At 55.5% G+C, this 23312-nt stretch overlaps 1 protein-coding gene across 4 annotated transcripts in view; it reads right to left on the reverse strand.

The window, feature by feature from the left end:
* mical3a (microtubule associated monooxygenase, calponin and LIM domain containing 3a) overlaps positions 1–17642 on the reverse strand; it is a 706722-nt gene extending 689080 nt beyond the window's left edge. For 3 of the 4 annotated variants that reach the window (XM_086008560.1, XM_086008562.1, XM_086008559.1), the window contains exon 1: positions 17393–17637. The gene's annotated coding sequence lies outside the window, so the exon portion shown is untranslated. Of the gene's footprint in view, positions 1–17392 lie in introns of all 4 variants that reach the window. The other variant, XM_086008561.1, reaches the window with a different exon arrangement.
* Positions 17643–23312: the final 5670 nt, after the last annotated feature.

Here is a 23312-nt window from a genome sequence, read left to right on the forward strand (position 1 = left end):
CCCCTCACACTCACACAGCTGGTCTCCCACCCCTCCGCCACAACCCCTCACACTCACACAGCTGGTCTCCCGCCCCTCCGCCACAACCCCTCACACTCACACAGCTGGTCTCCCGCCCCTCCGCCACAACCCCTCACACTCACACAGCTGGTCTCCCGCCCCTCCGCCACAACCCCTCACACTCACACAGCTGGTCTCCCACCCCTCCGCCACAACCCCTCACACTCAATTCAATTCAATTCAATTCAAATCACTTTATTGGCATGACAAGGTACATCTTATGTTGCCAAAGCATCGAAAAACATTCATGGTTGTACACAAAAATACAGATCTATCCATACAGTGTATAAACAGATATATCCGTGTGTATAAATATACATTCGTATAATTTATATATACTCTTTTCTTATATTTAGTGGTTGCCCCTCTGTTTATGGCAAGCTGTAACATAGTGTGCCACAAAGGTTACACAATTTCTCTCTTCCCCTAGTAGGTATGGGAGTTTTTGGTCGTCATTCAAATTTCTGAACTCCGGGCATATTTTTGTGAATTTTGGGTAGAAATTCTCCCTTATGCCCTGATATTTTCTACAAGCTGTGAGGAAGTGCATCTCTGTCTCCACCACTCCCTGACTGCAGTGAGAGCATATCCTGTCCTCTCTTGGTAGCCGGGTCTGCCTGTGTCTACCTTTTTCGATCACCAGGCTATGTTCACTAAGTCTGTACATTGTCAAGGTTTTTCTCAGTTTGCTATCCTTTACCATGGTCAGGTAATCAGCCATGTTGTATTGTCTGTTTAGGGCCAAGTAGCAATTGAGTTTGCTTTGGGTTTTTGTTGTTTCTGTCCAATATGACAGATATTTTTCCTTTTGCTTAGCGACGATTGTGTTGGGTCGAATTCTTTGTGTTACGCTGTCACTGTCCTGGGGCTGGTTATTGTTAGTAGTGTTACTAGTTACTTCACTGAGTCCCAGGACTAGTTGACTGAGGGTATTCTTCTTTATGGTCCTCTCTTGGCATTTCAGGGCTTCGTAATGATAGCATTGGGGGTTGCTCATTTCTAGGTGTTTCCAAAATTTGGTGGTTCTTTATTGGATAGTGATTATTAATGGATATTGGCCTAGTTCTGCCCTGCATGCATTGCTTACTGTTTTCCTTTGAGTCCGGAGGATACTTTTACAGAATTCTGCATGTAGGATCTCAATTGGGTGTTTGTCCCATTTTGCAAACTCTTGTTGTGTTAGCGGTCCCCACACCTCACTGCCATAGAGTGCAATTGGTTCAATTACTGATTTAAAAATTTTGAGCCAAATGCTAATTGGGATTTCTATTTGGATTGATTTTTTAATGGCATAGAAAGCCCTTCTCACACAGCTGGTCTCCCACCCCCCAATACGTCATGCTCAGGTTTGTCGTCTCCCACCCCCTCGACATTACTCACGCCCGCGCCCCCCACCCCAACTTCACGCTCAGACCGCCCATCTCCCACCCCTCCTCCGCAACAACCCAGGCTTGGACTGGCTGTCTCCCACCCTGTTGACACCTGCCCCCAGCCCCTCCTCTTTTTCCGAGCTCAGCTGGTTACAGTGCTAGGGCAAAAATAAAAGCTGGACAAATAAAAGCTGAGAATTAAAGACCAGCAAAAGATCTCGACGGGCACTTAAGCCTCTGGCAGAGCCAACTGCCCACACCTCTCCCCTGGCCCGAGGGACACAGAACAGGAAGAGCCCACTGCCCACACCACTGGTACCTCTCCCCTGGCCCGAGGGACACAGAACAGGAAGAGCCCACACCGCTGGTACCTCTCCCCTGGCCCGAGGGACACAGAACAGGAAGAGCCCACTGCCCACACCGCTGGTACCTCTCCCCTGGCCCAAGGGACACAGAACAGGAAGAGCCCACACCACTGGTACCTCTCCCCTGGCCCGAGGGACACACAACAGAAGAGCCCACTGCCCACACCGCTGGTACCTCTACCCTGGCCCGAGGGACACACAACAGAAGAGCCCACTGCTCACACCACTGGTACCTCTACCCTGGCCCAAGGGATACACAACAGAAGAGCCCACTGCTCACACCACTGGTACCTCTACCCTGGTCCGAGGGACACACAACAGAAGAGCCCACTGCCCACACCACTGGTACCTCTACCCTGGCCCAAGGGATACACAACAGAAGAGCCCACTGCCCACACCACTGGTACCTCTACCCTGGTCCGAGGGACACACAACAGAAGAGCCCACTGCCCACACCGCTGGTACCTCTACCCTTGTCCGAGGGACACACAACAGAAGAGCCCACTGCCCACACCGCTGGTACCTCTACCCTTGTCCGAGGGACACACAACAGAAGAGCCCACTGCTCACACCACTGGTACCTCTACCCTGGTCCGAGGGACACACAACAGAAGAGCCCACTGCCCACACCACTGGTACCTCTACCCTGGCCCAAGGGATACACAACAGAAGAGCCCACTGCCCACACCACTGGTACCTCTACCCTGGCCCAAGGGATACACAACAGAAGAGCCCACTGCCCACACCGCTGGTACCTCTACCCTGGTCCGAGGGACACACAACAGAAGAGCCCACTGCCCACACCACTGGTACCTCTACCCTGGTCCGAGGGACACACAACAGAAGAGCCCACTGCTCACACCACTGGTACCTCTACCCTGGTCCGAGGGACACACAACAGGAAGAGCCCACTGCCCACACCGCTGGTACCTCTCCCCTGGCCCAAGGGACACACAACAGAAGAGCCCACTGCCCACACCACTGGTACCTCTACCCTGGTCCGAGGGACACACAACAGGAAGAGCCCACTGCCCACACCGCTGGTACCTCTCCCCTGGCCCAAGGGACACACAACAGAAGAGCCCACTGCTCACACCACTGGTACCTCTACCCTGGTCCGAGGGACACACAACAGGAAGAGCCCACTGCCCACACCGCCAGCACCCCTCCCCTTGCCCGAGGAACTGAGAATGGAACTCACGCGCATTTTCTGATGTGCCATTTCGCACTGCGAATCAAATCAATCTAACGATTTCCAAAACACCATGTAGCCTAGACTCACCTACAAACACACAGATATTTGGGGTGGAAATCAGACTGCTTCAGGTGGTTGCTAGTTTTTTGCCAATCCAAATGTACTTCACTTTGGAACAATGCATTTGAAGTGCCATTTCATACCCAGACAGCAATATGTAAACTCACCAACGGAAAACAGGTTAGCAGCAAGGCACAAGCAACTCACAGATTCTCTCCCAGCACCAAATAGGACAAGGCTAGGGGCTGCAAGTTGTGGGGAGGATGCAAAGAGGCTTCAAGGTGATGTAGACTGGCTAAGTTAGTGGGCAAGAACATGGCAAATGGAATATAATGGAGAAATGTGAAGTTATCCACTTTGGTAGGTAAAATAGAAAAGCAGAGTATTTTTTTAAATGGTGCGAGATTGGGAAATGTTGGCGTTCAGAGGGACCTGGGTGACCTTGTACACGAATCACTGAAAGTTAACATGCAGGTACAGCAAGCAATTAAGAAAGCAAATGGTATGTTGGCCTTTATTACAAGAGGATTTGAGTATAAGAGTAAAGACGTCTTACTGCAATTATATAGGGCCCTGGTGAGACCACACCTGGAGTATTGTGGACAGTTTCGGTCTCCTTACCTAAGGAAGGACACACTTGCCATAGAGGGAGTGCAGCGAAGGTTCACCAGACTGGTTCCTGGGATGGGGGGGATTGTCCTATGAGGAGAGATTGAGTAGACTAGGCCTATATCCTCTGGAGTTTAGAAGAATGAGAGGTGATCTCATTGAAACATAAAAATTCTTACAGGGCTTGACAGGGTAGATGCAGGGAGGATGTTTCCCCTGGCTGGGGAGTCTAGAACCAGGGGTCACAGTCTCAGAATAAGGGGTCGGCCATTTAGGACTGAGATGAGGAGAAATTTCTTCACTCAGAGGGTGGTGAATCTTTGGAATTCTCTACCCCAGAGGGCTGTAGAGGCTCAGTCGTTGAGTATATTCAAGACAGAGATCGATAGATTTTTGTATATTAAGAGAATCAAGGGATATGGGATAGTGCAGGAAAGTGGAGTTGAGGTAGAAGATCAGCCATGATCTTACTGAACAGGCTCGAGGGGCCAAATGGCCGACTCCTGCACCTATTTCTTATGCTCTTAAGTGACCAGCCACATCTCAGAGACACACTCAGGGGAAGATACCTCTCTGGCCACAGGGGATGTACCAAAGGACTGGAGAACAGCTAACATAGTACCATTATTCAAGAAGGGTAGCAGGGATAAACCAGGGAATTACAGGCCAGTGAGTCTAACATCTGTGGTGGGGAAATTATTGGAAAAAATTCTGAGGGACAAAATTAATCTCCACTTGGAGAGGCAAGGATTAATCGGGGATAGTCAGCATGGCTTTGTCAAGGGTAAATCATGTCTAACAAATCTGATCGAATTTTTCGAGGGGGTGACTAGTGGGGTGGATGAGGGAAATGCTGTGGATGTGGTTTACATGGACTTCAGTAAAGCTTTTGACAAAGTCCCGCATAGGAGACTGGTCAAGAAGGTAAGAGCCCATGGGATCCAGGGTGCCTTGGCGCGTTGGATCCTAAACTGGCTGAGTGGCAGGAGGCAGAGGGTGATGGTCGAAGGTTGCTTTTGTGACTGGAAGCCTGTGTCCAGTGGGGTACCTCAGGGATCGGTGCTGGGTCCCTTATTGTTTGTGATCTACATAAATGATTTGGATGAGAATGTAAAAGGTATGATCAGTAAGTTCGCAGATGACACGAAAATTGGTGGGGTGGTAAATTGCGAGGAGGAAAGCCTCCGGCTACAGGACGATATAAACGGGTTGGTCAGATGGGCGGAAAAGTGGCAAATGGAATTTAACCCTGAAAAGTGCGAGGTGATGCATTTTGGACGGACAAATAAGGCAAGGGAATACACAATGAGTGGTAGGACCCTAGGAAGTACAGAGGGTCAGAGGGACCTTGGTGTACATGTACATAGATCCCTGAAGGCAGCGGAGCAGGTAGATAAGGTGGTTAAAAAGGCATATGGGATACTTGCCTTCATTAGCCGAGGCATAGAATATAAGAGCAGGGAGGTTATGATGGAGCTGTACAAAACGCTGGTGAGGCCACAGCTGGAGTACTGTGTGCAGTTCTGGTCGCCTCACTATAGGAAGGATGTGATTGCTTTGGAGGGGGTGCAGAGAAGATTCACCAGGATGTTACCTGGGATGGAGCGCCTCAGCTATGAAGAGAGGCTGGACAGGCTGGAGTTGTTTTCCTTGGAGCAGAGAAGGCTGAGGGGGGACCTGATTGAGGTGTACAAAATAATGAGGGGCATAGATAGGGTAGATAAAGAGGAACTTTTCCCCTTAGTGGGGGGGTCAATAACAAGGGGGCATAGATTCAGGGTAAGGGGCAGGAGATTTAGAGGGGATTTGAGGAGGAACTTTTTCACCCAGAGGGTGGTTGGAATGTGGAACTCAATGCCTGAAAGGGTGGTGGAGGCAGGAACCCTCACAACATTCAAGAAGCATTTGGATGAGCACTTGAAATGCCATTGCATACAAGGCTATGGACCAAATGCTGGAAAATGGGATTAGACTGGACAGGGATGGATGGGCGGCGCAGACACGATGGGCCGAAGGGCCTCTTTCTGTGCTGTAAAACTCTATGACTCTATGAGATACAGGCTTTCCACATCATTTCAATAATGATCATCACAGTTACAGTGCAGCACGGAGGGGGCGCTGCACTGTCGGAGGGGCAGCACGGAGGGGGCGCTGCACTGTCGGAGGGGCAGCACGGAGGGGGCGCTGCACTGTCGGAGGGGCAGCACGGAGGGGGCGCTGCACTGTCGGAGGGGCAGCACGGAGGGGGCGCTGCACTGTCGGAGGGGCAGCACGGAGGGGGCGCTGCACTGTCGGAGGGGCAGCTGCACTGTCGGAGGGGCAGCACGGAGGGGGCGCTGCACTGTCGGAGGGGCAGCACGGAGGGGGCGCTGCACTGTCGGAGGGGCAGCACGGAGGGGGCGCTGCACTGTCGGAGGGGCAGCTGCACGGAGGGGGCGCTGCACTGTTGGAGGGGCAGCTGCACTGTCGGAGGGGCAGCACGGAGGGGACGCTGCACTGTTGGCGGGGTTGAGGGAGATGGTGAGAAGGGGATAGTGGATTGGGGATATGGTGAGAAGGGGATAGTGGATTGGGGAGATGGTGAGAAGGGGATAGTGGATTGGGGAGATGGTGAGAATGGGTTAGTGGATTGGGGAGATGGTGAGAAGCGGATAGTGGATTGGGGAGATGGTGAGAAGGGGTTAGTGGATTGGGGAGATGGTGAGAAGCGGATAGTGGATTGGGGAGATGGTGAGAAGGGGTTAGTGGATTGGGGAGATGGTGAGAATGGGATAGTGGATTGGGGAGATGGTGAGAATGGGTTAGTGGATTGGGGAGATGGTGAGAAGCTGATAGTGGATTGGGGAGATGGTGAGAAGGGGTTAGTGGATTGGGGAGATGGTGAGAAGGGGATAGTGGATTGGGGAGATGGTGAGAAGGGGATAGTGGATTGGGGAGATGGGGAGAAGCTGATAGTGGATTGGGGAGATGGTGAGAAGGGGATAGTGGATTGGGGAGATGGTGAGAAGGGGATAGTGGATTGGGGAGATGGTGAGAAGCGGATAGTGGATTGGGGAGATGGTGAGAAGCGGATAGTGGATTGGGGAGATGGTGAGAAGCGGTTAGTGGATTGGGGAGATGGTGAGAAGCGGATAGTGGATTGGGGAGATGGTGAGAAGCGGATAGTGGATTGGGGAGATGGTGAGAAGGAGATAGTGGATTGGGGAGATGGTGAGAAGCGGATAGTGGATTGGGGAGATGGTGAGAAGCGGATAGTGGATTGGGGAGATGGTGAGAAGGGGATAGTGGATTGGGGAGATGGTGAGAAGGGGATAGTGGATTGGGGAGATGGTGAGAATGGGATAGTGGATTGGGGAGATGGTGAGAAGGGGATAGTGGATTGGGGAGATGGTGAGAAGCTGATAGTGGATTGGGGAGATGGTGAGAAGCGGTTAGTGGATTGGGGAGATGGTGAGAATGGGTTAGTGGATTGGGGAGATGGTGAGAAGCTGATAGTGGATTGGGGAGATGGTGAGAAGCTGATAGTGGATTGGGGAGATGGTGAGAAGGGGATAGTGGATTGGGGAGATGGTGAGAAGGGGTTAGTGGATTGGGGAGATGGTGAGAAGGGGATAGTGGATTGGGGAGATGGTGAGAAGCTGATAGTGGATTGGGGAGATGGTGAGAAGGGGTTAGTGGATTGGGGAGATGGTGAGAAGCTGATAGTGGATTGGGGAGATGGTGAGAAGGGGATAGTGGATTGGGGAGATGGTGAGAACGGGTTCGTGGATTGGGGAGATGGTGAGAAGGGGTTAGTGGATTGGGGAGATGGTGAGAAGCGGATAGTGGATTGGGGAGATGGTGAGAAGCGGATAGTGGATTGGGGAGATGGTGAGAAGGAGATAGTGGATTGGGGAGATGGTGAGAAGCGGATAGTGGATTGGGGAGATGGTGAGAAGCGGATAGTGGATTGGGGAGATGGTGAGAAGGGGATAGTGGATTGGGGAGATGGTGAGAAGGAGATAGTGGATTGGGGAGATGGTGAGAAGCGGATAGTGGATTGGGGAGATCGTGAGAATGGGATAGTGGATTGGGGAGATGGTGAGAAGCGGATAGTGGATTGGGGAGATGGTGAGAAGCTGATAGTGGATTGGGGAGATGGTGAGAAGGGGTTAGTGGATTGGGGAGATGGTGAGAAGCGGATAGTGGATTGGGGAGATGGTGAGAATGGGTTAGTGGATTGGGGAGATGGTGAGAAGCTGATAGTGGATTGGGGAGATGGTGAGAAGCTGATAGTGGATTGGGGAGATGGTGAGAATGGGATAGTGGATTGGGGAGATGGTGAGAATGGGATAGTGGATTGGGGAGATGGTGAGAAGCTGATAGTGGATTGGGGAGATGGTGAGAATGGGATAGTGGATTGGGGAGATGGTGAGAAGCGGATAGTGGATTGGGGAGATGGTGAGAAGCGGATAGTGGATTGGGGAGATGGTGAGAATGGGATAGTGGATTGGGGAGATGGTGAGAATGGGATTGTGGATTGGGGAGATGGTGAGAAGGGGTTAGTGGATTGGGGAGATGGTGAGAAGGGGATAGTGGATTGGGGAGATGGTGAGAAGGGGTTAGTGGATTGGGGAGATGGTGAGAAGGGGTTAGTGGATTGGGGAGATGGTGAGAAGGGGTTAGTGGATTGGGGAGATGGTGAGAAGGGGATAGTGGATTGGGGAGATGGTGAGAAGGGGATAGTGGATTGGGGAGATGGTGAGAAGGGGATTATTTTTTATCTCTTCTCTTAGAGTGTCTCTCACATGCTCTCGGGTTGTTCTTGAAACCAAGCTAATTGTTATTCAAGTCAAGTGTTAAAAGTAAACAGACACCAAGAACAGTGAAGGAAGACTAAGCCAGCACCTTTCACATCTGGAAGGTGCCCCAACGCACTTCACTACCAATTAATTATTTTAAAGCGCTGTCACTGATGTTATGGACACAAACACAAGAGTCAGTTTGTGTACAGCAAGATCCCACAAACTGCAATGCGCTAAGTGACCAGTTAATTATTGTTTTGGTGGTGTTGATTACAGGATCAATGTTGATCAGGACACCAGGAGAACACCCCTGCTCTTCTTCCAATTGTGTTATGGGATCTTTTACATGCGCCTAAATAAGCAGACAGGCCTTGGTTCAACATCTCGTCCAAAAGAGACACATGCAACAATGCAGCACTTCCTCAGTATTGTCACAGTAAACTTTAATAACACAGCACTCAGTAAAATCAATTAAAAGCATAGCTGGCTGCTAAATGGGGGAGAGCTCCTTTGATTCAGTGTATTATATTCTGCCTTGGAGACGCAGGGGACTGATGAAACAGAAAGCTCTCCTACCTATTGTATCAGTTCAGTTTCCAGTGGTGTCTAAGGTGCAACAGGGTGCTGTACAGCTCAGCAGTTACACTGCCCCGCCCACGCTCAAACCGCCTCACGACAACAACTTGGATTTATATAGCACCTTTAACATCCCAAGGCACTTCACATTATAAAACAAAATTTGAGACCGAGCCACAGGTGACCAAAAGTTTGGTCAAAGAGGTAGATTTTAAGAAGCGTCTTAAAAAGGAGGAAAGATATTTCAACTCTGTTAGCTTAATTCAATCGTTGTTTTCTAAGTATGTGAGCCACTTGTCACCTGCTGCATGCCTTTGTTTCTGTGTAATTATAATTCCTATAAATAAATCTGACTACTAATCTTGGCCTGATTGATACTGCCACAGCGTCGGCAAGCTCCCTCTTGCCGAAAGAACAGGATGGCATGTCGGGCAGACTTCGGGAACTATCTCGGTGAAATGTAACGGTTAATACTGCAATAAGCAGCTCCCCTTCACTGCCGGGATAAGGGTGGAGCTTTCAGATGGTGGGAGAGGTGGGTCTGCACTGCAGCACTCAGAAAATGATAACAGGGCTCGGTGAAGCAAAGGCCCAGTCAAAACTGCAATCAAATCATACACCATGATGGTCGCACCACACCGGATGGCAAAATACTGCTCCAGCAATAACAGGCGCCACATGGAACCACTCGACACGACACACAGACACTGTGTAATACCAATTTTGAGTATCTCTGAACGCAGTCTTTGCTACATATCCTATCTAGTTACAGCTCACTCCTTTACCAGGAAACCTGCATTGGACAAACTGATCTTTTGATAAAGAGATGTAGCTGAACATGTAGGGACAGCACCCTGCACACCTCACTGTCTGAAAATGTAAAGAATCTGAATGGAAAAATGCACCATTATCGACAGCACAGGTCTCTGTCTCAACCACTCCTGTGGCAAAGCATTGCATGTTCCAAAAACTCGGTGTCAAGAAATGTCAGTCAAACACTCTGCTCACTCTCAGCGAATATTTTAAATTGACGTTATCTCGCCACGGACTCCTCAACCACATGTACATAAAACCCTTCATCATTTTAAACTTCGACTAAACTTCCTCTTGGCCTTTGCTGCTCCAGTGGAATCAGTTTCAGTATCTCAAGTCTCTCCTCATGACTAGGTTCCCATCCCTGGCATTATCCTGGTGAATCTACACTATATGTTCTCTGTGGCTGTAATGTCCCTTCTAAAATGGGGCACCCAGAACTTCACATGGTAGTCTAACTGAGCTAATTAATGGTTAGTACAAATTTATCATTACTTTCTTATTCTTGTATTCTGTGCCCCTATTTATAAAACCCAAAATGCTGGGATTTTTTTTTTTTTTTTTTTTTTTTTTAAATAGCTTTAGTTCTGAGGGAATTCTGTATTTCAACCCCTAGGTCTTTATACCTTTAAATGTCTTTCCATTCACTGGATACTGGATACGCCCATTCCTTGTTTTTGCTTCTAAAATGTATTACCTCACACTTTTCTACATTAAACTGTATCTGCCATTACCATGTCACTTTTCTCCTGAAGTCTTTCGCTGTTTGTCAAACCTGTGTCCTCAGCAAATGTCAAGCTTGTCCTCCCTATGCAGAAATCCAAATTATCTACATATACACAAAGAACAAAAGGGAATCCAGCACTGACCCCAGCTACAATCCTTCTCCAGTCCATGTAACACCCAGTTACAGCAATCCTTGATTTCCTGTCTACCAACCAACTTCCTATCCCTGCTGCAGCATTTCCTCTTATACCATCAACCTCAATGTTTCTAACAAGCCTCCCGTGAGACACCTTATCGAATGCCATCGAAAATCCACATCCACCACATCCACCGTCTTTCCTTTATCTATTTAATCAGTCACTTCTTGTCAAACATGACTTACTTTACCAAATCCGTGTTCACTAACCTTATCTCTAATTATGGATTCGAAGAGTTTGTGCAAAACTGATGTTAGACTAATTGTGCTATTATTACCAGCTTTATCCTTCTTGCATTTCTGCAGCACTTTTCACAACCTCAGGACATCCCAAAGTGCTTCACAGGCAATGAAGTATTTTTGAAGTGTCATCACTGTTGTAATCATAGGCTCACTGAGGCCATTCAGCCCATCGTGCCTGTGCCAGCTCTTTGAAAGAGCTATTCAATTTGTTCCACTCCCCCCTGCTCTTCCCCCATAGTCCTGCAGATTTTTCTCCAGTTCCCTTTTGAAAGTTATTATTGAATCTACTTCCACCGCCCCTTCAGGCAGCGCATTCCAATAATAACAGCTCGCTGTGGAAAACAATTCTCCTCATCTCGCCTTTGGTTCTTTTGCCAATGACTTTAAATCTGTCCCCTCTGGTTACTGACCCTCCTGCCACTGGAAACAGTTTCTCCTTATTTACCCTGGCAAAAGCCTTCATTATTTTGAACGCCTCTATTAAATCTCCCCTTAACCTTCTCTGCTCTAAGGAGAACAACCCCAGCTACACCAGTCTATCCACATCACTGAAGACCTGCATCCCTGGTGCCATTCTAGCAAATCTCTGCACACTATCCAATGCCTTGACATCCTTCCTAAAGTATGGTGCCCAGAATTGGACACAATACTCCAGCTGGGCCCTAACCAGTGTTTAATAAAGGTTTAGCATAAGCGCCTTGCTTGTCCTCTCTGCCTCTATTTATAAAGCCAATGATCCCGTATGCCTTTTTAACAGCCTTCTCAACTTGTCCTGCCACCTTCAAGGATTTGTGTACCGACACCCCCAGGTCTACACTTCCTGCACCCCCTTTAAAATTGTACCCTTTAGTTCATATAGCCTCTCCTCATTCTTCCTGCCAAAATCCATCACTTCACACTTGTGTGTGTTAAATTTCATCTGCCATGTGTCTGCCCATTTCCCCAGTCTGTCGATGTCCTCCTCATTGTTTACTACATTTCCGAGTTCGTGTTATCTGCAAACTTTGAAATTATGCCCCGTATACCCAAGTCCAGGTCATTAATATACATCAAAAAGAGCAGTGGTCCCAATGCCGACCTCTGGGGAACACCACTGCACACTTCCCTCCAGTCTGAAAAACAACCGTTCACTACTACTCGCTGCTTTCTATTTCTTAGCCAATTTAGTATCCACATTGTCACTGCCTCTTTAATCCAATAGGCTTCAATTCTGCTAACAAGTCTATTGTGCGGTTCTTTGTCAAACGTCTTTTGAAAGAACGCCTATATAAACAACCCCCTCCCCGAACCGCTCAATTAGTTTCCAGCCTGTAACTCACTCCCAGGTATCTTTTATTCTATATATAAACCGCACCTCCCACCCCGCCAAAACTCCTCAATTAGATTCCAGCCTGTAACTCATCCCGGGTATCTCTTATTCTACATATAAACCCCCCGAACCCCGCGATTAGATTCCAGCCTGTAACTCACTCCCGGGTATCTGTTATTCTATATATAAACCCCCCGAACCCCTCGATTAGATTCCAGCCTGTAACTCACTCCCGGGTATCTGTTATTCTATATATAAACCCCCCGAACCCCTCGATTAGATTCCAGCCTGTAACTCACTCCCAGGTATCTGTTATTCTATATATAAACCCCCCCGAACCCCTCGATTAGATTCCAGCCTGTAACTCACTCCCGGGTATCTGTTATTCTATATATAAACCCCCCGAACCCCTCGATTAGATTCCAGCCTGTAACTCACTCCCGGGTATCTGTTATTCTATATATAAACCCCCCGAACCCCTCAGTTTCATGGCAGTCTCCCACTCTGTGCCTCTATTAACTGAGTGTAATGGTAGATTCTCCTGTGATTTTGCCCTTCACTACCCCTCCCGCCTGTTAAGGGAGCCCTCCTCTGGTCCAGCAGAGCTCAGCGGCACTGTATATTGTGGAGTGTAGGCCGTGCTTTGCTCCATGAACCCAGCAGCACCGTAAAATCCCTTCGATAACTGCTGGCATAATAACTGCTGGCAGCCCACGCCCTACAACCATCAATAAGGCACCCATTAAATGTGACAGCAAATGATGCCGAGAGTGTTCTTATAACCAGGCTGATTATAGCCATTTCATGGTTGTTCACCCCGAGTCAGGCTGAGGCATCACTCAGTCCCGAGTCATTAAAAGCTCAGTGCGGATCAGTGGACACGAAGCACACTCTCAGCCCACTGTGTGTGCAGCAACCTCGGACAGTCTGCACAAACCAGCACCACCGTTACTTACCACACAGCACAAGCTCTGCCCATCCGGACCACGGGCTCCAACTGGCGCGTCAGAGCTGCAGAGCATCCAGCCACCAGCAGGAAGCATGGGGAGCCCGCGAGAAACTGTCAATCACACAGCTACTGGCAGCTAGCCAAAGAGGCACACTGACCAGGCCCCGAGAGTGAGGGATTGGTCACCTGGCTACCACAACACCATGCCTTATATAGCGCCCTGCACAGTCAGAATAGCTCAGACACCCAGCCAAAGAAGGAGCTATTTAGGAGGGGTGACAGAACACTTGGTCAAAGCGGATGGGTTTTAAGGAGGGACCTAAAGGAGGAGAGGGAGCTAAAGAGGTGGAGGGGTTTAGGGAGTGAATTCCCGAGCATGAGGCCAAGTCTGAATGCACGGCTGCCAGTGCTGCGGCGAAGGGACGGGAGGTGAACTAGAGCCAGAGTGAGAGGAGCGGAGAGTTCTTGGGTTGTAGGGCCAGAAGTGTTAGAAGACAAGGCCATGTAACTGGGACCTGACGTGAGGACTGGGTTACAAAGGGGAGCAAGTGATGCTACAGTTGTACAGAGCCTTGGTTAGACCCCATTTAGAGAACTACATTCAGATCTGGGCACCGCAGCTCAGGCAGCGAAAGTAGCCTCAGCGATCCCAAAGGAGATGCAGCCAGAGCTCTGGGAGCAGTCGGTTGGGGAATATAATTACAGGGATACGGCCGAGCTGTGAGACACTTTCTAAACACAGAAGGAAAGCCACTAATTTTCTGGGCCGGGGAGGGGTGCAGGGGATAATTACACAGAGATCGGCAGTTTGTAAATAGCTCGACTGACTGAAGCTCTCAGTCGGTCTGTCTCACCTCTCATTCACCCTCCATCAGAGCCGCCGACTGCTGGAGCTCACAGAGACTCTCCCTTTACAAACCATTGATGCTCACTGCCCAATGGGTCAAGTTCACAGTTCACTCCCCACCCATCCTGCTGGGCTCCCATACATCGTCTGCACTTCCATCCTTCGCGCAGGAGCTCGGAACGGGCTATTTGACTACAAGGGCCATCACAGTCCCACCTGATTACCGTCATCAGTCCAATAAGAAAAACCGGCAGAGGTTGCCAGAATCGAGGGGCAGATCCTCGACACCCTGTTCTCTCTCTGGTTATGTAACGAACCAATCCATGCAGATTCCCCACACGGCAGCAAGATGCAGCGGCACCAGCCCCAGAGTATTCTTAACACAACAGTAAAAATAAACTGGCCATTTCAGCACGGGTCATGTCAGGCCTGTCAGTCCAGCACCACTCTTAGTGGAATTAGACCGACAGTGAAGACTTTGAGCAGAGAATTAATCACATCAAAGGCTCCCAGCTAGCTCAGAGCCCAAGGCCCTGCCTAGCATGGTATTAACTCAAGATCCACCAGAAAGCTTACAGATTCCGGGCCCCGTCTCCACTGGGAGGGGAGTGTGAATTAAATCTTTCCTTCCAGGGTCAGCAAAGTTTTCACAAAAATAAGGGAATCGAAGGAGTCAAATGTCTGCTTACAATGCCTCGTGACAGAATTTATGGAGAGATCACAGAGGGACTGCACTCTCATGAGACCAGCTGTTCCTTCCACCCACAGCCCTCCCTACAAACCAGGCTCCCAACACTCACTGCAGCCAATTCATCTCAGTCACAGGGCCCAGTCACTGCTTCTGTACACAACACCTGGCAGAGAGCAGCAGGAAATATCCCTGCTCACCAAACCCTCTCGCTCGGGCCCAGGGAGGGCCGCAGACTGTCTCACTCCAGCCCAGGGAGGACCGCAGACTGTCTCACTCCAGCCCAGCCCAGGGAGGGCCGCAGACTGTCTCACTCCAGCCCAGCCCAGGGAGGGCCGCAGACTGTCTCACTCCAGCCCAGCCCAGGGAGGGCCGCAGACTGTCTCACTCCAGCCCAGCCCAGGGAGGGCCGCAGACTGTCTCACTCCAGCCCAGCCCAGGGAGGGCCGCAGACTGTCTCACTCCCGCCCAGCCCAGGGAGGGCCGCAGACTGTCTCACTCCCGCCCAGCCCAGGGAGGGCCGCAGACTGTCTCACTCCAGCCCAGCCCAGGGAGGGCCGCAGACTGTCTCACTCCAGCCCAGGGAGGGCCGCAGACTGTCTCACTCCAGCCCAGGGAGGGCCGCAGACTGTCTCACTCCAGCCCAGGGAGGGCCGCAGACTGTCTCACTCCAGCCCAGGGAGGGCCGCAGACTGTCTCACTCCAGCCCAGCCCAGGGAGGGCCGCAGACTATCTCACTCCAGCCCAGCCCATGGAGGGCCGCAGACTGTGTCACTGCAGCCCAGCCCAGGGAGGGCCGCAGACTGTCTCACTCCAGCCCATGGAGGGCCGCAGAATGTCTCACTCCAGCCCAGCCCAGGGAGGGCCGCAGACTGTCTCACTCCAGCCCATGGAGGGCCGCAGAATGTCTCACTCCAGCCCAGGGAGGGCCGCAGACTGTCTCACTCCAGCCCAGGGAGGGCCGCAGACTGTCTCACTCCAGCCCAGGGAGGGCCGCAGACTGTCTCACTCCAGCCCAGGGAGGGCCGCAGACTGTCTCACTCCAGCCCAGGGAGGGCTGCAGACTGTCTCACTCCAGCCCAGCCCAGCGAGGGCCGCAGACTGTCTCACTCCAGCCCAGCCCAGGGAGGGCCGCAGAATGTCTCACTCCAGCCCAGCCCAGGGAGGGCCGCAGACTGTCTCACTCCAGCCCAGCCCAGGGAGGGCCGCAGAATGTCTCACTCCAGCCCAGCCCAGGGAGGGCCGCAGAATGTCTCACTCCAGCCCGGTGAGTCACTCCCGCCCGGTGAGTAACGGGGAAATTAGAACCGGGGCGGGCAGTGGGGGGGTCAGGGTGTAATGCTATGGCACCCACACCTTCTGCTGGTCTTATTCCCAGTGACTGTACAGGAGTCGGGTGGCCGGTGAGTGGCTTCCTGAGCGTGTGCAGAAAGCGGTCTGTTTGAGCACATCACTGAACAGTCGGTCTCTCCCCACTACAACAATCAGGAGCGAAAGGAAGTTTGGTTTGGAGTCCCATTTGGAGAGAAGAGGCCGGAATGGCAGGAAGCAGCAGCCTGCCTGTACTGGGCTGGGCTCTGGCCGGTGACTGACTGCAGCAGGCGGTGCTTTAGCCGGGGTTGAAGCACTCTGTGTCGAGGCTCTGCTGGAGATCGTCGGTCAGCACTCGACACCATGGCCCTGAAATTAAAACCGCCTCGATCCCCAACAGTCCCCTCAACTCGGAGCCAGGCAGCGCCTGGAGCCACTGCTGGCAATGTAATGCAACAGTTCAGGTTTCCCGTGCAATCAGCAATCCACACACGGACTGACTGCCTCTCTCTCTCCCCTGTAGCCCAGTCCCAGGCTCAGTGCGGCCCCATGCACACAACTGCGGGAAGGTTCTGTGAAATGCATTCAGTTTACCTCAGCAACGGATGCCCGGGAACAGCCTTTTTTTAAAAAGAGAAATCTGGACTGGATGGGCAGAGTAGGCGGGGGCGGCCAGGGTGATGGGGGCAGTGTCACCCGGAGAGTGGGGCACAGTGCGGGCTGCAGCACCCCACCCCGGCCCCCTCCCACCCCGGCCCGGGCCCCGGCCCCCCCCCCCCCCGGGTCTCCCCTCCCACCCCGGCCCGGGGTCCCCCCCCCCCACCCCGGCCCGGGGACCCCTCACCCCGGGCCCCTCACCCCGGGCCCGGGTCCCCCCCCCCCTCACCCCGGGCCCGGGTCCCCCCCTGGCCCCGGGTCCCCCCCCTCCCACCCCGGCCCGGGGACGACCCCCCCCCCCCTCACCCCGGGCCCGGGTCCCCCCCTGGCCCCCCCCCCTCCCACCCCGGCCCCGGGTCCCCCCCCGGCCCCGGGTCCCCCCCCTCCCACCCCGGCCCCGGGTCTCCCCCCTCCGGCCCCGGGTCTCCCCTCCCTCCCACCCCGGCCCGGCCCTCCCCTCCCTCCCACCCCGGCCCGGCCCTCCCCTCCCTCCCACCCCGGCCCGGCCCTCCCCCTCCCACCCCGGCCCGGCCCTCCCCCTCCCACCCCGGCCCGGGGACCCGCACACAGCGCTGAGCTCTCCTGGCACATCACCACAACACACAGTTGCATCTCCCCCTCCCCGGGTACTCACCGTGCGGTGTTCCCGGTGCCGGTGCGAGGCTGTGAGGAGGAGCTGGAGTTTGCTCTGTGCCCACCCTGGCTGCATTCCCCCGTCACCGTGTGCAGCAGCCAAACCCTTCCCCTCACCCACAGCAACAAGCTGCTTTGGGCGCCCCCCTTCCTCCGACAGTGTGCAAGGTCAGGGGAAGGAGGCAGCTACTCCCAGCCTCCAGCTCTCTGTTAATCAGCAGCCTCACCGCACATTAACCCCTGCCTGGCTGAACTGTAACCCAAACAAACTCAGCTCACAATTCATCTGTGTCCTAACTGTTGCCCCCGCCGGTCTGCCTTCCCTTCTATGGTGGGTCAAGGGCGGATGTTCCACTCAGTGACTGTGGTGTCTCTGCACGACCCCACAGTGACGGCAAAGATAAATATTTCCAATCATCTCCTTTCCCCTCCTCCCCTGAAAGTGTGAACAACTGTCGAGCAAGCCCAGGTCCTCACTCAAGTTGCCATTTGTCCCTGAGCAAGCAGTGTGATATTCACCCACTGCGGCATCGCAACACGAGCAGATTCACACCCTCACCCAATAGCCAAATCCCCCACTTTATAGTAACGGTCACCCGCAGTACATTAACCAGCGAGTCGCCAATGAACCACAGGCGCACTTTAAAAACTTTCAAACAGCTTCCAAATCAAAGTGCAGGGCTGGCCGTGCCGAGGCGGGAAACCAGCAACAAGGAGCCTGGCCACCCTTGTAATTGTCACCACAAGGACCAGTTACCACAGGCTGCCCATCTCACTGCCTCACAGCAGCACCTTCAGGGGAGGGGGGAGAGTCAGCACCTTCAGGGGGGGAGGAGGAGGAGGGAGGGAGGGGGGGAGGAGGAGGAGGGAGGGAGGGGGGGAGGAGGGAGGGAGGGGGGGGGGGAGGAGGGAGGGGGGGGGGGAGGAGGGAGGGGGGGGGGGGGGGGGGAGGAGGAGGGAGGGGAGGGGGGGGGGGGGGGGAGGAGGAGGGAGGGGAGGAGGGAGGGGGGGGAGGAGGAGGGAGGGGAGGAGGGAGGGGGGGGAGGAGGGAGGGAGGGGAGGAGGGAGGGAGGGGAGGAGGGAGGGGGGGGAGGAGGGAGGGAGGGGAGGAGGGAGGGGGGGGAGGAGGGAGGGAGGGGGGGAGGAGGAGGGAGGGAGAGGGGGGAGGGAGGAGGGAGAGGGGGAGGGGGAGGGAGAGGGAGGAGGGGGAGGGAGAGGGAGGAGAGGGGGGGGAGGAGAGGGGGGGGAGGAGAGGGGGGGGAGGAGAGGGAGGAGGAGAGGGGGGGGAGGGGGGGAGGAGAGGGGGAGGAGGAGGAGAGGGGGAGAGGAGGAGGGGGGGAGAGGAGGAGGGGGGGGGGAGAGTCAGCACCTTCAGAGAGGGGGGGAGAGAGTCAGCACCTTCAGAGGGGGGAGGGAGAGAGTCAGCACTTCGGAGGGGGGGGAGGGAGAGAGTCAGCACCTTCGGAGGGGGGGAGGGAGAGAGTCAGCACCTTCAGAGGGGGAGGGGGAGGGAGAGAGTCAGCACCTTCAGAGGGGGGGGGGAGGAGAGAGTCAGCACCTTCAGAGGAGAGGGGGGGGGGAGAGAGTCAGCACCTTCAGAGGAGGGGGGGGAGAGTCAGCACCTTCAGAGGAGGGGGGGGAGAGTCAGCACCTTCAGAGGGGGGGGGAGAGTCAGCACCTTCAGAGGAGGGGGGGGGAGAGAGTCAGCACCTTCAGAGGAGGGGGGGGAGAGAGTCAGCACCTTCAGAGGGGGGGGGGGAGAGTCAGCACCTTCAGAGGGGGGGGAGAGAGTCAGCACCTTCAGAGGGGGGGGGGAGAGTCAGCACCTTCAGAGGGGGGGGGGGGGGGGAGAGTCAGCACCTTCAGAGGGGGGGGGGGGAGAGTCAGCACCTTCAGAGGGGGGGGGGAGAGTCAGCACCTTCAGAGGGGGGGGGGGGAGAGTCAGCACCTTCAGAGGAGGGGGGGGAGAGTCAGCACCTTCAGAGGGGGGGGGGGGAGAGTCAGCACCTTCAGAGGGGGGGGGGGAGAGTCAGCACCTTCAGAGGGGGGGGGGAGAGTCAGCATCTTCAGGGGAGGGGGGAGAGAGTCAGCACCTTCAGAGGGGGGGGGAGAGAGTCAGCACCTTCAGAGGGGGGGGAGAGTCAGCACCTTCAGAGGGGGGGGGAAGAGAGTCAGCACCTTCAGAGGAGGGGGGGGGAGAGAGTCAGCACCTTCAGAGGGGGGGGGAAGAGAGTCAGCACCTTCAGAGGGGGGGGGGGAGAGAGTCAGCACCTTCAGAGGGGGGGGGGAGAGAGTCAGCACCTTCAGAGGAGGGGGGGGGAGAGAGTCAGCACCTTCAGGGGAGGGGGGAGAGAGTCAGCACCTTCAGGGGAGGGGGGAGAGAGTCAGCACCTTCAGGGGAGGGGGAGAGAGTCAGCACCTTCAGGGGAGGGGGGAGAGAGTCAGCACCTTCAGGGGAGGGGGGAGAGAGTCAGCACCTTCAGGGGAGGGGGGGAGAGAGTCAGCACCTTCAGGGGAGGGGGGGGGAAGAGAGTCAGCACCTTCAGAGGAGGGGGGGGGAGAGAGTCAGCACCTTCAGGGGAGGGGGGAGAGAGTCAGCGCCTTCAGGGGAGGGGGGAAGAGAGTCAGCACCTTCAGGGGAGGGGGGAGAGAGTCAGCACCTTCAGGGGAGGGGGGAGAGAGTCAGCACCTTCAGGGGAGGGGGGAGAGAGTCAGCACCTTCAGGGGAGGGGGGAGAGAGTCAGCACCTTCAGGGGAGGGGGGAAGAGAGTCAGCACCTTCAGGGGAGGGGGGAGAGAGTCAGCACCTTCAGGGGAGGGGGGAGAGAGTCAGCACCTTCAGGGGAGGGGGAAGAGAGTCCGCACCTTCAGGGGAGGGGGGAGAGAGTCAGCACCTTCAGGGGAGGGGGAAGAGAGTCAGCACCTTCAGGGGAGGGGGGAAGAGAGTCCGCACCTTCAGGGGAGGGGGGAGAGAGTCAGCACCTTCAGTAGAGGGGGGAGAGAGTCAGCACCTTCATGTCCCTCTGCTCCTCTACTCCATTTAAAATCCCACAATTTAAGTTGGATTTCATTTTCCTAGTCTTACTTCCAAAATTTATTGCTTCACATTTCTCGACATTGAACTCTGTCCATCTTGCTCCCTTACCTATAGCAACCTGCAGACTTTCACAGTCCTTGTCAAGGTTTTCTATTGTTAAGACGGTACACAGTTGGTTGCAACGTTAGTGCGAAGTAATCCAATTCGTTCACCAGACTCCCTCCCCAATAAAAAGTGAACCCACAGTTGAGAAGCGACCTTTCTGAATGGATGCTCAATCAAGTGCCCTTAAACTGCAATTATAAAATACCACCTCAAGCTCTTGTGGCGCATCGTGGGGAGTGACACAGCTCCATCACTGGGGGGGAAAAGCGCTCTCTCTTGGGGGGGAGGGGCACTGCCCTCTTACTGGGGGGGGCACTGCTCTCACTGGGGAGGGGCACTGCTCTCTCACTGGGGAGGGGCACTGCTCTCTCACTGGGGAGGGGCTCTGCTCTCTCACTGGGGAGGGGCTCTGCTCTCTCACTGGGGAGGGGCACTGCTCTCACTGGGGAGGGGCACTGCCCTCTCACTGGGGGGGGCACTGCTCTCTCACTGGGGAGGGGCACTGCTCTCACTGGGGAGGGGCACTGCTCTCACTGGGGAGGGGCACTGCTCTCTCACTGGGGAGGGGCACTGCCCTCTCACTGGGGAGGGGCACTGCTCTCACTGGGGAGGGGCACTGCCCTCTCACTGGGGAGGGGCACTGCTCTCACTGGGGAGGGGCACTGCCCTCTCACTGGGGAGGGGCACTGCCCTCTCACTGGGGGGGGCACTGCTCTCACTGGGGAGGGGCACTGCTCTCTCACTGGGGAGGGGCACTGCCCTCTCACTGGGGGGGGGCACTGCTCTCTCACTGGGGAGGGGCACTGCTCTCTCACTGGGGGGGGCACTGCTCTCTCACTGGGGAGGGGCACTGCTCTCACTGGGGAGGGGCACTGCTCTCACTGGGGAGGGGCACTGCTCTCACTGGGGAGGGGCACTGCTCTCTCACTGGGGAGGGGCACTGCCCTCTCACTGGGGGGGGCACTGCTCTCACTGGGGAGGGGCACTGCTCTCACTGGGGAGGGGCACTGCCCTCTCACTGGGGGGGGCACTGCTCTCACGGGAGGGGCACTGCTCTCTCACTGGGGAGGGGCTCTGCTCTCTCACTGGGGAGGGGCTCTGCTCTCTCACTGGGGAGGGGCACTGCCCTCTCACTGGGGAGGGGCTCTGCTCTCTCACTGGGGAGGGGCACTGCTCTCTCACTGGGGAGGGGCACTGCCCTCTCACTGGGGAGGGGCTCTGCTCTCTCACTGGGGAAGGGCACTGCTCTCACTGGGGAGGCGCTCTGCTCTCGCACTGGGGAGGGGCACTGCTCTCGCACTGGGGAGGGGCAATGCTCTCGCACTGGGGAGGGGCACTGCTCTCGCACTGGGGAGGGGCACTGCCCTCTCACTGGGGAGGGGCACTGCTCTCACTGGGGAGGGGCACTGCTCTCACTGGGGAGGGGCACTGCTCTCACTGGGGAGGGGCACTGCTCTCGCATTGGGGAGGGGCACTGCTCTCACTGGGGAGGGGCACTGCTCTCACTGGGGAGGGGCACTGCTCTCTCACTGGGGGGGGGCACTGCTCTCACTGGGGAGGGGCACTTCTCTCACTGGGGAGGGGCACTGCTCTCTCACTGGGGGGGGCACTGCTCTCACTGGGGAGGGGCACTGCTCTCTCACTGGGGAGGGGCACTGCTCTCTCACTGGGGAGGGGCACTGCTCTCACTGGGGAGGGGCACTGCTCTCACTGGGGAGGGGCACTGCTCTCACTGGGGAAGGGCACTGCTCTTGCACTGGGGAGGGGCACTGCTCTCACTGGGGAGGGGCACTGCTCTCACTGGGGAGGGGCTCTGCTCTCTCACTGGGGAAGGGCACTGCTCTCACTGGGGAGGGGCACTGCTCTCTCACTGGGGAAGGGCACTGCTCTCTCACTGGGGAGGGGCTCTGCTCTCGCACTGGGGAGGGGCACTGCCCTCTCACTGGGGAGGGGCACTGCTCTCACTGGGGAGGGGCACTGCTCTCACTGGGGAGGGGCACTGCTCTCACTGGGGAGGGGCACTGCTCTCACTGGGGAGGGGCACTGCCCTCTCACTGGGGAGGGGCACTGCTCTCGCATTGGGGAGGGGCACTGCTCTCACTGGGGAGGGGCACTGCTCTCACTGGGGAGGGGCACTGCTCTCTCACTGGGGGGGGGCACTGCTCTCACTGGGGAGGGGCACTGCTCTCACTGGGGAGGGGCACTGCTCTCACTGGGGAGGGGCACTGCTCTCTCACTGGGGGGGGGCACTGCTCTCACTGGGGAGGGGCACTGCTCTCACTGGGGAGGGGCACTGCTCTCACTGGGGAGGGGCACTGCTCTCACTGGGGAAGGGCACTGCTCTCACTGGGGTGGGGCACTGCTCTCACTGGGGAGGGGCACTGCTCTCACTGGGGAGGGGCACTGCTCTCACTGGGGAGGGGCACTGCTCTCACTGGGGAGGGGCACTGCTCTCACTGGGGAGGGGCACTGCTCTCACTGGGGAGGGGCACTGCTCTCACTGGGGAGGGGCACTGCTCTCACTGGGGGGGGCACTGCTCTCACTGGGGGGGGCACTGCTCTCACTGGGGAGGGGCACTGCTCTCACTGGGGAAGGGCACTGCTCTCACTGGGGAGGGGCACTGCTCTCACTGGGGAGGGGCTCTGCTCTCACTGGGGAGGGGCTCTGCTCTCGCACTGGGGAGGGGCACTGCTCTCACTGGGGAGGGGCACTGCTCTCACTGGGGAAGGGCACTGCTCTCACTGGGGAGGGGCACTGCTCTCACTGGGGAGGGGCACTG

Source organism: Somniosus microcephalus, chromosome 16 (assembly GCF_052327205.1).
Source record: "Somniosus microcephalus isolate GS21.2 chromosome 16, FLI_Smic_1.0, whole genome shotgun sequence".
Lineage (NCBI taxonomy): Eukaryota > Metazoa > Chordata > Chondrichthyes > Squaliformes > Somniosidae > Somniosus > Somniosus microcephalus.